This window comes from Lampris incognitus, chromosome 16, assembly GCF_029633865.1.
Source record: "Lampris incognitus isolate fLamInc1 chromosome 16, fLamInc1.hap2, whole genome shotgun sequence".
Taxonomy (NCBI): domain Eukaryota; kingdom Metazoa; phylum Chordata; class Actinopteri; order Lampriformes; family Lampridae; genus Lampris; species Lampris incognitus.
This window is the reverse complement of record NC_079226.1, coordinates 40,181,312-40,194,104: the sequence shown is the minus strand read 5'-3', so window position 1 is coordinate 40,194,104 and position 12,793 is coordinate 40,181,312. Positions and strand designations below refer to the sequence as shown.

At 49.6% G+C, this 12,793-nt stretch overlaps 1 protein-coding gene across 6 annotated transcripts in view; it reads right to left on the bottom strand.

The window, feature by feature from the left end:
* LOC130125938 (NLR family CARD domain-containing protein 3-like) overlaps positions 1 to 12,793 on the bottom strand; it is a 43,966-nt gene that overhangs the window by 24,134 nt on the left and 7,039 nt on the right. The window lies entirely within an intron of this gene.

Sequence of the window (12,793 nt, the reverse complement as noted above, 5' to 3'; positions counted from 1 at the left end):
GACTGTACACCGTTCGCCAACAGGGGGTGCTGCAGCTGATCACGCCACGTTGCTCGTGTAACGGGGGCAGTCCTATGCTGTTCTATGCTGGTCAGCCTGCTGCACGCCCGTCACTCTCATCATTAGCTCTGCGTTGTGTTCTAGTTGGGTGGGGCCCCAGGTGTTGTGGGGGGGCCCTCAGTCTCTCATCATCATCATCACCATCATGATCAAGGAAGGAGGGGGGACACACAGGACTCTATTTGGCCCACCTTGCCATTTATTTTGGTTTCAAACCCTTCGACAAACGTCCAGTCCTCCAGCGGGAGCGGTGTTTCTTACGGACGTGGGGGTCGAAGCTCAACCACTGCCCGGACTTCACTCGTGTGCGTTAGAAGGAGAAACCGTCCACGGGACTCCGATGTAAGAAAGGATAAACAAGTATTTTATCCCACAGCTTGCAGTATCTTCTTACAGGGATACTCAAGGTTACGTTCTCCTCAACCAGCAAACCTGTGCTACGGTAGGAACACGCGTGGCTCGGCTCGATCGCTGCTTGAGACTCCCGCCACAAAACAAAGACGGCCTCTCCCGCGTTCCCACTTCCGTGTACCCACAAGACCTCTCTCTTAAAGCGACAGTACAAGTATATGACGGTCGTTATAAAACATACATAAAAATAAATAATGACATAAAATAAAATGTAGTAAACACAAATAACAGCACACAGACAGGATTTGGTGATATTTCATACTCAAACAAAATAAAATAAAAACATTAATTTTAACCTGGTTACATTCACCCCTCCTGAAATTCACCAACATCTTGACAGCAGGATAAAAAGAGAAAGAGGAAAGGAAAAGCCCATCACTGACTACTGGCACAAGTGAAAAGAAGGACCTAGTCCTCCAGTCAACTTAGGAGCTACCTCGGTTACGAGGTCCGGAAAATAATGAGGTTGATCAAGTCTCAGAATTCCCTTAGATCAATGTGACGCCTGATACGCCACACCATGCACTTGGCCCAAAACAACCCTGTCTGATAGACACCTAATAACTCACATTAAACTAGTTTGAATGACTCCAACCTCCATCGAAGTTCAAACCCTCACACTTCGTAGAAATGGCATCTGAGCCATAGATTCTATTAACCTGTTCACTGACCTCACCACCCTCCCTGTGCGTGTCCTAACCCGACCATCGCTCTCTACTTGTGTGCGTGAGACAGCGCGAGCTGCAACATCTGTATCGAGTGAGGGTGGTGCCCCTGTGTGCGAATCAGTGTGAGATATAACACCTACATCGAGTGAGTGTGATGCCTCTTTGTGTGGTGCATGTGTGTTGTGTGGTGCGTGTGTGTTGGGTGGAGACTGAGCAGTGGCCCCCACAGGACTGACTACCAGACTAGACGGAATGAACTCTTCCGCTTCTGCCCACTCAGATCTAGGCGAGTCTCCAAGTGATGAGACTGCTAGCCCCACTGCATCCCCTGAGACCGTCAGGCCATCTGCACTGTCCTCCACATCGGACTCTGCGCAGTCAAGCAACTGACTGGTTGTACTGGACTCCTCACCCTGATCTAACTCAGGAAGGGGCAAGAAGTTGACCTCCAACAAATGGTTCCTGTGCACCACCCTGGTGTGCCCCTCTGCATCCTGAATCTTGTAGACGTGGATATTGGGGTTGACACCGACAACCGTGTACACTCCGTTCTCCCATTTGTCAGCCAACTTTCTCTTCCCTCGCTCACTCTGGTTCGCAACCAAAACACAATCCCCGACAGACAGGACAGTGCCCTTGGCGTGTCTGTTGTACTGTCGTGCCTGATGCTGCTGCTCAGCCGTGGAGTGCTTCTGAGCGATCTCCATTGCACTCCTTCGACAGGAAAGCAGAGACTGAGCATAAGAGTCATAGTCAACAACGTGAGGGTCATGCAAAACCTGCCTGAACATAACATCCACCGGCAGTCTTGGGACACGCCCATACATCAGGAAGAAAGGCGCATAACCCGTGGTCTCGTGAACAGTGGCATTGTACGCGAGCGTGAGAGAATGGATCTGCTGAGGCCACTGTTGCTTCTGCTGAAGCGGAAGGGAACGGAGCATATTCCCCATCGTGCGATTAAACCGCTCTGTCCCGCCATTACCCATAGGATGGTAGGCCGTCGTGTGGGACTTCGCTACACCCACCAACCTGAGAAGCTCTGCAATCAGGTTGCTCTCAAAGTTTGTGCCCTGGTCAGAATGTATTCTCTCCGGAAACCCGTAAACACAGAATACATGATCCCAGAGTTTCTTGGCGACCTGCTTCGCTGTCTGATCGGCGCAGGGGAACGCGTGAGCAAGCTTAGTGAAGTGGTCAGTAACCACTAGGACATCGACTGACCGCTGCTTACTGTCCTCAGCGGACCAGAAATCCATACACGCAAGCTGCATCGGTGCGGAGGTTTTAATGCTCTCCAGGGGCGCGCAAGCAGCTGGCTCTGGGGTCTTCCCAACCACACATCTCCGACAGCATCTGACATATGCTCTGATATCCCTCTCCATGTCAGGCCAATAAAAACGCTGCCTTGCAAGAGAGAGAGTACGGTCCTGGCCCTGATGACCAGCGTGATCGTGGATGCCAGACAGTGCCTTGTCTTTTAGACTCAGAGGTAAAACATACTGAGACCTCCTCTGCTTGGACACTGGGTCCTTTGTCACCCTGTACAAGACACCATCATTGACTTCCAACTTCTCCCACTGTTTCAACAGCCTGAGGACCTTCTGGTCAGCACCATGCCTCTCATGTCTCGACGGCCGCTTCCGAACAGCAACAAAGGGCAACACCTTGGAGATGCAGGGGTCCTGCTCCTGACTCAACCTGAGCTCCTCGGTGGATAACATTGGCAGTGTATCCTGACCACCCGACAGATGCTGAACGTGCTGGACCAAACTGAGTGCTGTGAATACTGATGCATCAGGCCAGTCACATTTGGCTTGACAAAAAGCCTTGACCTCAGCTGCATCACAAGCAAACCCAGATCGCGCACTACTCACTGTTTGGGACTGGCAGCTGAGTCTGAAAACATCCTGCACAGAGTCCCCCTCAACCCCATCGGCTTCCTGAACAAGGGCCGGGTAGGGCTCCCTAAGTAGCCTCTGACTTGACGGGCTTGGAAAAAGGGTCGCGACTCAACGCATCCGCCACCACGTTTTTCTTCCCTGGCAGGTGTTTGAGATCGAAGGTGTAAGACGAAAACTTAGACACCCAGCTGATCTCACACGCGTCAAGCTTCGGCTTCGTTAGGAGATAAGTCAGCGGATTATTATCTGTCCGAACGGTGAAGCTTTGACCCTTCAGCCAGTGGCTGAACTTTTCACAAACACTCCACTTCAGCGCCATGAACTCCAGTCTATGAGCTGGATACTTCCGCTGTGAGGCACTGAGGGACTTGCTCGCAATACCAACAGGTCTGGCCTTGGACTCTCCTCGGGGCACTTGAGACAGCACCGCGCCGAGTCCGTCCAAAGACGCATCGACCGACAAAATGAAAGGCACCTCAAAGTCTGGATGGGCAAGCACCACACACTCCAGTAACATCGTCTTCAACAGATCAAATGCTTCCCCACATTCCGCCGTCCAGTCTGCGGAGGTAAGCTTACGGAAACTGCCATAGGGCTTCTTATCCTTAGCTGACCTCCCCCTCCTCTTTTGTCCAGCTGTAAGGGCGAACAGGGGCTTAGCCACGGAGGAGCAGTTCGGGAGGAAATGCTGGTAGTAAAATACCATACCAAGGAAAGATTTGATCCTACGAACAGAAGGCGTGCACCCATCACCTTCCATGAGATCCTGCACTGTCATGTTGGAGATTACCTCTACTTTGGAGGGATCGACAGACACACCTCCGCCATCAACCACGTGGCCCAAAAACCGCACCTGCTTCTGCAGCAGATGACACTTTTTTGGAGCCAGTTTCAAGTTGTTCTCCCTCAACCTCTGAAACACAGTGCGGAGCCTCGACAGAGCCTCAACCTCTGACGGCGCGAAGACAAGAAGATCATCAAGATAGCACAAAAGCTTCGTGAAGTTCAGATCCCCAAAGATCCCAATCGTCATTCTCATGAAGGCTGCAGGGCTATTACAAAGGCCCTGTGGCATGCGATTGTATTCATGCAGCCCAAGGGGAGTCGTGAAAGCAGTGTACTTCTTGTCATCTTCATGCATTGGGATGTTGAAGAAGCCAGAGGTGAGGTCCATCGTACTAAAGAGGCAGTTACCACCCAGCGCGGCAAGACAGTCCGACTGGTGTGGCAAGGGATGAGTGTCTTTCAAGGTCCGAGCATTCAGCCATCTGAAATCAGTGCAGATCCGAAGCCCGCCATCCTTCTTCCATACCATAACCAGCGGTGAAGCATATGCGCTCGAGGACTTCCGGATAATCCCTTTCTCCTCCATATCAGTGAGAACCTGTCTCAACTTCTGATAGTGGGCTGGGGGAACCCTCCTGTAGGGCAAGCGAAAGGGGCGCTCATCCACCAGATGGATGCGATGTGTGTATCCTGTGACCTCGCCACAGTCCAGAGAGTCCCTGGAGAAGATGTCATGGTACTCGGTGAGCAGCTGAGTGAGCTGGGACTTGCATGCCTCACTAACCTGACAGGAGCTGAGGTCAATGTCACTGAGTCCGAGCTCTGAAAACTCCTAGCCGGCTGGACAGGGGGACAGGCACTACCTGTGGCGTTGGACTCATGCCTCCCTGCAACTGATTGCAGTCCCTGGAAAACATTAAAGTCCTCAATCGCCAAGCATGGAAACACATCAGCCAACTTGCAGTTCCTTTTCAGCGTGATGGCTTTGTCAGATGGATTGACAACAGTCATGGGTACCCATCTATCACCCCAGAGTGGTGTGACAAGTCGACCTACGAGGACACCGCGTGGCATGGCCTTGGAGTCTGTCGGCTCCACAACAACAGTGCTTCCAGCTGACATAGGCACCTTAGCAGGAAGTCTGCCCCAGACTAAGTGCTCGTGCCTCGGTAAGAGTGTCACGGCCTGGGCGAGCTTAACAGTACCTATCTTCTCAGGAACTGCACCACCCCTCCAGCGCTCTACATTCGTGAACATGGACAAGAACTGTTCAACGTCAGGACTAGACGGATGTTCCTGTCTGGACGCGATGTCCCAGTACTCAGTACCACTCTTGAGTACATAGGCCACATGTTTAATGACGTTTGTGCCGACTATCAGATCATCATGCTGACTGGGCACGACCAGAGTGGGTATGACAAAGGAAACACCATAAAGCTGCATGTTGAGGTCATAAAAACCATCAGGCCTAGTCTCCAGACCACCGAAGCCAATCAAGACAATGTTCTCTTCAGGCTGCTGCTTCTCAGGTAAAACACCCCCAGAGCGGAGCTTCTCTACTGCATTTTCACTGATACTGCATGACATAGAGCCAGTATTCAACATGCCATTAAGCTGCACACTCTGGTTGACAAGAACAGGAGCATAGAACAAGTCACTGAAAGCCTGAATCCTCTGTGTCGCCTGAATGACCATACGCGAACCCTGAGGTGCTTTGGCACACTTGTCTTCATACAAGTGAGCCAGGTCGGAGACATCAGTGAGGGATACATGTACATTACCCACACCATCCCTCTCTAGATGTGGGTTTAGTAGTTTAACGGACGAGACTGATGACCAGCTCTTCCACCAGGCTGAGAACGGAGCTGGTTGGGCGGCTGAGGGTGAGGACAGTCCCTCTTCCAATGACCAGGAGACAAACAGTTTATACATCGGTTCTCCCGGCTGCAGTGGGAAAATGTGGAGTGATCCGGAGACTTACAAACCCTGCACAACCGCTGCGGTGCGTCTGGCACCTGCCCTGCGGCGCTAGCTGGCGGTTGAGTCTGCGTCGGTGTCCGGACTGCAGCGCTAACTGGAACCTGAGTCTGCATTGTGACCAAACGGTCTAGCAAGCTCACCAAACTCCTCATATAGTCATCACCGCCAGAGACAGGTGCAGGAGACGGTGTAGGACACCTTGCACAAAATGGTGTAGGAGATGACGCATGAGCGGGGACGGGAGATGGCACCACCGGCACGGTCGTGTTCAAGTCGGGAGCCATGTCGACTACAGGGACATGAACCTGTGAATGGAACCTAGGCTCTACCGCGCCTGCTTCACGTTGTCCAACTGCAGCAACACGGGACTTCCTCTCCAGCATGTGCTCATCAAGCCTCTCTTGGATCTCGCTAGCACACCATTTCCCTGCGGACTTGAACTTAAAAACATTGGCAAGAGACTGATCTGGACAGTGTTTGATAAACATTATGCTTACCTCGTGGCTTGGCTCTTCAATACTATGGCCCTGCCACTTCAAGCATTCGTCAGCCACCTCCACTGTCTTATTAAGCCTAATCCAATACTCCATAGCATCCTCACCTGGCTTGGGCAGCGTACTGTAAAAGTCCGCCAGGGGCATGCTCGAGTATGTGAGGTCACTAAAGTGTTGCTTCAGTACATCAAAAATAATGTGGGGGTTCGCTATGTGGTCGACAGATGTGTTGCGCAGCTTTATCCTCACCACACCCCCTGAATTCCCCATAAGCTTAGCTAGAATCTCATGTGACTGCTCACTAACTGGAATGGCTCGCTTCCTCAAATACAAAGTCATAAGGCTCTCCCACTCATGAACTGTAAACTTATCAGAGCTATCGCCCCTGAAAATAGGAGGCTCCCTAGCGTCTGTCTGCATTACTACTCTAACACTAGGAGCTGTCTCCGAACACGGTTCAGCAGACCTAGCACTGTCTGTGTGTGTGTTTCTAAGCATTTGTGTTTCCTGCAGCTTAGCAGTGATTGACTCTCCTATCTTCTCTGCTAACTGAGTAATGAGCGTGGCTAACTCACCCACTGGCTGCTCGCTGTTACCTAGCACAGCCCCTTCGCTGATACCTGACCTGGCCCGTTCTATGTAGCGTGTGGAGGTGAACTGAGGAGTGCCAAATGTGGTCGGGTCTCTAGGTCCTGGTGCTCTGGTGTCTGGTTCCCCGCCCTCTAAGAGCTGCCCGAAACTCCTACCTACACCTAGCCGTAAACCCCCACCCACATCTAACTGGTACCCCCTCTCCATAGCACACTGGCGATCCAAAAGATCCTGATCAGCAATGTTACCCCCACCTACGTACGAACCACCCTCTGCCATGTTCCTACCTCTAACACTCAGATAAAATAAAAAATAAAATAAAAAAGTGAAAAGCTCAATTCATTTAAATAATTGAATCTAGAAAGCACTAAGAGATTGAAACAATCACATGCAATCAACAAATTCACCAATAGATTAATCACATATGCACATATCTAGTAGTTTACATCAATAGATTATTCACACGAGTCCTTCAATCACATCAACATTAACCTTTTTTCCTTTTTTTTTTTCGTGTGTTTTTCTTCCTTCAGTATATACAAATGTCCTGTTCACAAGCCCAGTCCATGGTAACCACAGCTATGACTGTCCAGTGTCCACACAGCTCAACTCCAGTCCACTGTAACATGAGTGTACAGTCTATAGAAATACCTGAGGACGTCTGGGGCTTGATGACGACAGCAGCCTCCCGCGGCGAGCAACTGATGTCGCTCTCAGGATCCAGGAGGGTCACGGCACCAATGTAACGGGGGCAGTCCTATGCTGTTCTATGCTGGTCAGCCTGCTGCACGCCCGTCACTCTCATCATTAGCTCTGCGTTGTGTTCTATTTTGGGTGGGGCCCCAGGTGTTGTGGGGGGCCCTCAGTCTCTCATCATCATCATCATCATGATCAAGGAAGGAGCGGGGACACACATGACTCTATTTGGCCCACCTTGCCATTTATTTTGGTTTCAAACCCCTCGACAAACGTCCAGTCCTCCAGCTGGAGCGGTGTTTCTTACGGACGTGGGGGTCGAAGTTCAACCACTGCCCGGACTTCACTCGTGTGCGTTAGAAGGAGAAACCGTCCACGGGACGCCGATGTAAGAAAGGATAAACAAGTATTTTATCCCACAGCTTGCAGTATCTTCTTACAGGGATACTCAAGGTTACGTTCTCCTCAATCAGCAAACCTGTGCTACGGTAAGAAACACGCGTGGCTCGGCTCGATCGCTGCTTGAGACTCCTCCCACAAAACAAAAACGGCCTCTCCCGCGTTCCGTCTTCCGTGTACCCACAAGACCTCTCTCTTAAAGCGACAGTACAAGTACATGACGGTCGTTATAAAACATACATAAAAGTAAATAATGACATAAAATAAAATGTAGTAAACACAAATAACAGCACACAGACAGGATTTGGTGATATTTCATACTCAAACAAAATAAAATAAAAACATTAATTTTAACCTGGTTACCCTCGGCTTTGACGTCTGTGCTGCGGGGAACTTGGTGCGCTCAGTAGTCGACTTGTGGCTGTTGTGATTGTACGTCATTTGTGATTTTCTTTTAATCTTTCAATCCCTTCATACTGTAACGTGCATGGATAAGAAGCCACGCTGGCCGCTGGCTCGCGGGTCTGACCCTTTAGTTGAGCGGTTAGCGGTGTCTCCTGCGGTGCGGGCGATACGGGTTCGCTTCCCGGCCGCGGCAGTTCCTGTGGTTGCGTTGTCCCCCGAATTCGCTACAATACAACTATGTCGAGCAAAAAAAAAAGAAAGTGGTTGGACGAATACGTACAATGTGGATTCAGGTGTATAAAGGAACGTGATGGGAGTCAGCGTCCTCAATGCATGATTTGCAATGCCAAGATGGGCACTTCTAGCCTAGCACCGGCAAAACTGAAGGAACACTTCCTAAAGCTGCATGGAGATGGGAAATACAAGAACACAACACTCGCTGAATTCCAGGTGAAGAGAGCCAGATTCGACGAAAAGGCTACTCTGCCTGTTCTCGGCTTTGTACCCATCGACGAACCGATCCTCACAGCATCGCGCGAAGTTGCGGTACCTGGTCGCAAAGCGGGGCAAACCACACACCATCGGTGGAACACTCGTAAAGCCGGCTGCGTTGAAGATGGCGAATATCATGCTGGGAAAAGCTGCTGAAGATAAGTTATCCCAAATTCCTCTTTAAAATGACACTATCAGCAGCAGAATAGACCAGTGGTTCTCAACCTTTTTGGGGTCCTGGACCCCCTGCGTATTTTTGATCTACCCTGAGGACCCCTCCACCTGATCTTGGGGGAGGGGGGTTGCAATTTGGTAGAAACAGTAGAAACTGCATTTTAAATTGCATTATAGCATTTATTCACTCTTTGGGGTAAAAATAAGAGCTTTCGGTTGTAACTTAGATATAGTTAACAAAACAGAATTCTTACGCAGTAACTTTCAGATATATGTAACAAAACAGAATATGTATTCAGTAACTTTCAGATATATGTAACAAAACAGAATATGAATTCAGTAACTTTCAGATATATGTAACAAAACAGAATTTTTATGCAGTAACTTTTAACAATGCAAACGGGAGCGAGATCTCTTATTAAAATACAATAAATTACACTTGTGAAACAGATGTAATTAGAGAAAAAAGTCCTGTTACCTTTTATAGTTTAGGTAGATAAAGGTCTCAGTCACATTTGAGTAAAATAATCCTATTTCTATAAATGTCAAAGACTCTTTTTTTTAAAGATATTTTATTTTCACGGACCCCTTGCAATTACACCACGGACCACTAGGGGTCCGTGGACCCCCGGTTGAGAAACACTGGAATAGACGACATGAGTGATGACATCTTGGCTCAAGTAGTTGCAGATCTGATTTCAAGCCCAGCAAAATGCAGCCTCCAACTCGACGAGACCACCGACGTTTCCAATCTAAGCCAGCTTGTTGTATTCGTGCGCTATATGAAAGACGACATGATAAAGGAAGATTTTTTATTTTGTAACAACAACCAAGGCAGTCGATGTGAAGAAACTTGTGGATGATTATTTCAGAGACAACAATCTTTCGTGGAATATGGTTTCTGCAGTTTGTTCGGACGGAGCTCCAGCCATGCTGGGACGACACTCTGGTTTTGGAGCGCTGGTGAAATCCGATGCACCACACATCATTGTTACGCACTGTGTTCTGCTCAGACATGCGTTGGCAACTAAAACCTTGCCTCCAAAACTGGCAGAAGTATTAAAAATGGTAGCTGAATGTGTGAACTATGTGCGAAATAGTGCTATGAAGCACCGCATCTTCAAAGAGCTGTGTAAGGAAATGGGCTCTGAATTCGAGGTACTTCTGTACCATTCTAACGTTCGGTGGTTATCCTGGGGAAAGGTGCTGAGGTAGCCATGTTCAGGTGGGCAACAGCTTATGGAAAGAAGCTGTTTTTGAGCCTGGTAGTGAGGGCTCTGAGGCTCCTGTAGTGTCTCCCAGAGCGCAGGGGGGGGGGGGAGAACAGTCCATGGTTGGGGTGGGTGGGATCTCTGCTGATGCTCAGACCCCTTCGAAGGCAGCGTTTGTGATAAATGTCTTTTATGGCTGGGAGCTGGGTACCGGTGATATGCTGGGCCGCCTTGACGATCCGCTGCAGAGCTTTCTGGTCTGCTGAGGTGCAGTTGCCATACCACACCAAGACGCAGCTGGTCAGGATGCTCTCTATGGTGCAATGGTAGAAGTTGGCGAGAGTTTTGGGGGGTAGACGGACGCTCCTCAGCCTCCTCAGGAAATGCAGGCGTTGTTGAGCCTTTTTCACAAGGGCCTGGATGTTTAATGTCCAGGAGAGGTCCTCGCTGATGTGGACTCCAAGGAATTTAAAGCTGGAAACACGCTCCACTTCCACCCCATTGATGTTTATGGGGGAGTGGCTGCAGCTTCTAGACCTCCTGAAGTCCACAATCAGCTCCTTTGTCTTCTGCACATTAAGGACAAGATTGTTGGTAGTACACCATGATGCGAGGTGCTGAATCTCGTCTCTGTAGGCCGTCTCGTCATTGTTGGTGATACGGCCAATGACTGTGGTGTCATCCGCAAACTTAACTATAACATTTGAAGGGTGAGTTGGCAGGCAGTCGTGGGTAAAGAGGGAGAAAAGGAGGGGGCTCAGAACACAGCCTTGAGGGGCACCTGTGCTGAGGGTCAGGGTGGAGGTGGTGTCATCACCTAACCTAACAGACTGAGGTCTGTTGGTGAGGAAATCCAGGGTCCAGTTACAGAGGGAGGGATTGAGGCCAAGGGACAGGAGTTTGGTGGTTAGTTTGGCAAGGATGATAGTGTTGAAGGCAGAGCTGTAATCTATGAACAGCATCTGGATGTATGTGTTGTTAAGTTCAAGGTGGGTCAGAGCAAAGTGCAGGGCAGTGGCAATGGCATCCTCAGTAGACCTTTTGGGCCAGTAGGCAAACTGATGTGGGGGGGATAATGTTTTTGATGTGAGCCAGAACCAGTCTCCCAAAGCACTTCATGGCAATGGGAGTGAGTGCTATGGGTCGGTAGTCATTCAGACATGTGGATGTTGGTTTCTTGGGGACAGGAATGATAAAGATGGTCTTAAAGCATGCCGGGACTATGGATTGGGACAGTGAGAGGTTAAATATAGTTGTGAAGACCTCAACCAGCTGGTCGGCACATTTCCAGAGAACCCGACCCGGTATGCGCTTGTCTCATGAAACATAGTTGACACCATATCTAAAGCCGTGGGAAGTATGAGCTCCTCTGCTGTTGTGTGTGGTTTCTTGCACTGGGCAATTGTGTATGCGACTTTGTATGACGCCATTAGTGCTTTGTTGTTCACTGATGCAGCTTTTACAAAGCAGTGCTCCTGCTGACGGTATGCACCAAGTTTTCTCTGAAAGATCTCGAGTGGCTTATTGACGTGACTGGGGTGTAATGTCTCTAGGTGACTTCTTAATCTAATTTGTTTGGTCTCATACTACCTGCTGCCAGAGTTTTCAGACATAAAATACACACTGGTCTCTCCTCATCTCCCACCACATTCACTGTGAACCCAGGAGCAAGATAGGCTTCGTCATATTTGTTTGTCTCGGAAGCATCGCCTGTCTTTCTCTTCGTCCCCGTCAAATATCTCTCTATTCTGTGAACCTACAGACTGTCTGTCTCATGAAAGCACGTTTTGTTGATTGGTCTGCCGTGAAATAGATTCCGACGTCAAAACAGTAGTTCCACACTACATTCCCCACCAGTCACGAGCGTGCCCCCTGTCATGCCTCTGTGCCCCCCGGGGGGCGCAACACACTTTGAGAAACGCTGGGTTAAAGGAAGTATTGTAAATGCTCACAGGTATCAGGAAACCACAGATCTTGCCATTAAGAGAGCGTCCTGACTGAATGCATCACCACCTGGCATGGGAACCGTCCTGCCCACAACCACAAAACCCTGCAGAGGGTTGTGGGATGGCCCAGGACTTCAGAGGATGTGAGTTTCCCTCCATCCAGGACATTTATAATGGATGTTGTGTCAGCAAAGCCCGTGGGATTATCAAAGACCCCAGCAACCCCAACTATGGACTGTTCCAGCTGCTACCATCAGGCAAGCGGTACCACAGCCTCAAAACCCGGACCAGTAGAACCCGGAACAGCTTTTTCCACCAAGCAACCAGGCTTTTGAACAAAGACCATTAAAGACACTAAGCCTGGTGCCGGACTGACTGGTACTGACCTATGGTCTTCGGTGGATCATCAGTTTTCATCAGTTTACACACACACACACACACACACACACACACACACACACACACCTAGCTTGGCATGCACAAGCATACACAAATATGCAAACAACTACACACACACATATGCACATTTATCAAGGCAGAGCCTACACACACAGCACCTTACACACACCACATACT